The sequence below is a fragment of the Vipera ursinii genome (genome assembly GCF_947247035.1).
Source record: "Vipera ursinii genome assembly, chromosome: 4".
NCBI classification, from domain to species: Eukaryota; Metazoa; Chordata; class Lepidosauria; order Squamata; family Viperidae; genus Vipera; species Vipera ursinii.
In genome coordinates, this window is record NC_139514.1 from 36,171,639 (window position 1) to 36,174,068 (window position 2,430).

Consider the following 2,430-nt stretch of genomic DNA (forward strand, 5'->3'; position numbering starts at 1 on the left):
TTTACAACAGAAGCATTAAATAACAGTTTATTTTATTGACTGACGAATTCTTGAGGGATAAGAGCCAAATACTAAAACTGCTGACCTGAAAGATGTCATTGTTTTGAATATCATCATAATAAAGGAGAGTTAAAAAAATTATAATATCAACTTAATGAAACTGTGCATTAACTAGAAGCTCTTTGGTATTCATTAAGCACGGTGACTTAACATATATCATTCCTGCTCATTTTCAGCATAGTTACCATGTCTCAGAGATTCATGTAACATCTTATGGATTTTTCAGATAGCTTCCTCTTTTGGGCCGAAGTTCATGATAGATTAACAGGAAACTCAAATTCTCCTATAAACTAGGCAGTGGCGTAGCGTGGGTTGTCAGCACCCGGGGCAAGGCAAGTAATTTGCGCCCCCTAACCCGTGGATTTTAGCACTCGAGTCTCTTCCACAGTGGGCGGCGACCCGGCGGCTCGGATCGGATTCGCACAGCCAGCACTGCAGTGAGAGAGAGTGAGTGAGCCAGGCAGGGGCAGAGAGCTGCGAGTGCGAGCGCGCCCCCCCAGATGCTGCGCCCAGTGCGGCCGGCCCCCCCTGCACCCCCCACGCTACGCCACTGAAACTAGGGCAGGGGTAGGCAACCTTGGCTCTTTTATGACTTGTGGACTTCAACTCCCAGAATTCCAAGCTGGCTCAAGAATTCTGGGAGTTAAAGTCCACGAGTCATAAAAGAGCCAAGGTTGCCTACCCCTGAACTAGGGGGAATGAGTTTTATGCCTAGGATAAGACAGGCTAAAGACGGATTCCATAAGCAGCAGAAGCCAACCTTCACATGAATTATGAGAAATAAGTGAAAGAAAGATTAATAAAAATGGTTTCAGTGAAATCAACATATATGATGGGAACTTCTGGAAGACTTTGCAGTAGTTCTTGAGGGTTTCTAAACAATAAAATCAAAAACTGAAGTGCTGGAGGGGAATATATTTTCCATCAAGAGAAACAGCCACAATATATTTGATAAACATAATTTTACTTTAAATTCTCCAGTGAAAAAAGACTGTTATTTTAAAGCCATCTGCTTACTATTTGAAAGCACTAATATTTTTTTCTTGTAATTTGAAAATATATATTCATCAGTATGGCAGATCTTTAAAGTGGATTCTTGAACTTACATAAAAATGAGATAACATCTGGACCAGATGTCAATTCAATGAATTTTAGTTGTAATTCAGGAATGTTTTCTACTATTACATACATAGTTAAATATGGTTTTTAGGGGGTGCTAGATTGGGAAAGACTAGCTTAGCATTATGTTGACACAAACATTTATTGGCTAAAGATTAGTGTCATAACTGATTATTAGGTAATTTTGACATGAAAGGACTAGGTTTTTCCCCCTGCAGATGAAAACAAGCAGCATATTCCTATGCTGTTATTTCCACCAAAAATTCTAACTGAACTCATTTGTATGCAGTTTCACTTCCTTTTGTGAACTGCACAACCCCCTCTAATCTGTGAACAACACACTTTCCTCTGTAGTGTGTCTGCTTTTTATGATGCTTCCTGTTTTTCTTTGTAGTACATTTTTCAGTTCAAAAATAGGGTATTTCATTCAATTGTTGTTCTTGTTCTTTCAGTTAGTCTGCATTCTTAATGATACTATGTGCCCTCTACATTTTATTTTACTTTTGGAGGCATATTGATTGCTTTCCATATGATAGGCTACAATCCTTCTGTCAAAGTAAATCTGATGACCTTACTATCATTAGACAAATATTAACTAGGGACAACATATTTCGGGAATAATGCACTTGGCATCTGTGCTACTAATCTTCAGACTCACTTTTTAAATATTCACATCGACTTCCTGCTTCAATATTAGTCAGTTTTATGAATAAGAACTGTATCACCCCCCCCGTCTAAGTTTCTTTTTCACTTCCTAGAATTTGTAGAGCCAGTTGCTTTGAACATCAACTTTGAAAATCAAAATACTGATTTAATTAATCACCAGAGATATAAAAATCTCATTAAATAGATTAAATATCCATCTAGGCCAGCATCCTGGTTGCTATTGTATAGCCAACCTTATCTCTGGAAGCCTAAAGTCTGGACATAGACATTTCCTCCAGTTGTTCTTAACAGATGGTAATCAGAAAAAGCATGTGGCCTCTATCACTAGTTCCTTTCAGCCATTGAAGCTATATCAGAACATAACGAACAAAAGATAGTAAAAGCATGGGTTATAATGGAGAATCTCATCTGATCTCAATATCTCCAAATAGTCAGAAATACATATTACATTAAGCCATAGTTTGTCTATCCCTGGTTATTCAATAAATTATATTTTGAGGAAGATCACATAGGATAGCTTCTGCAACACCAGTTAGTTGTTCGGCTTCCCCCAAATTACATAGTGAACTTAAAATGCAGTAAAAA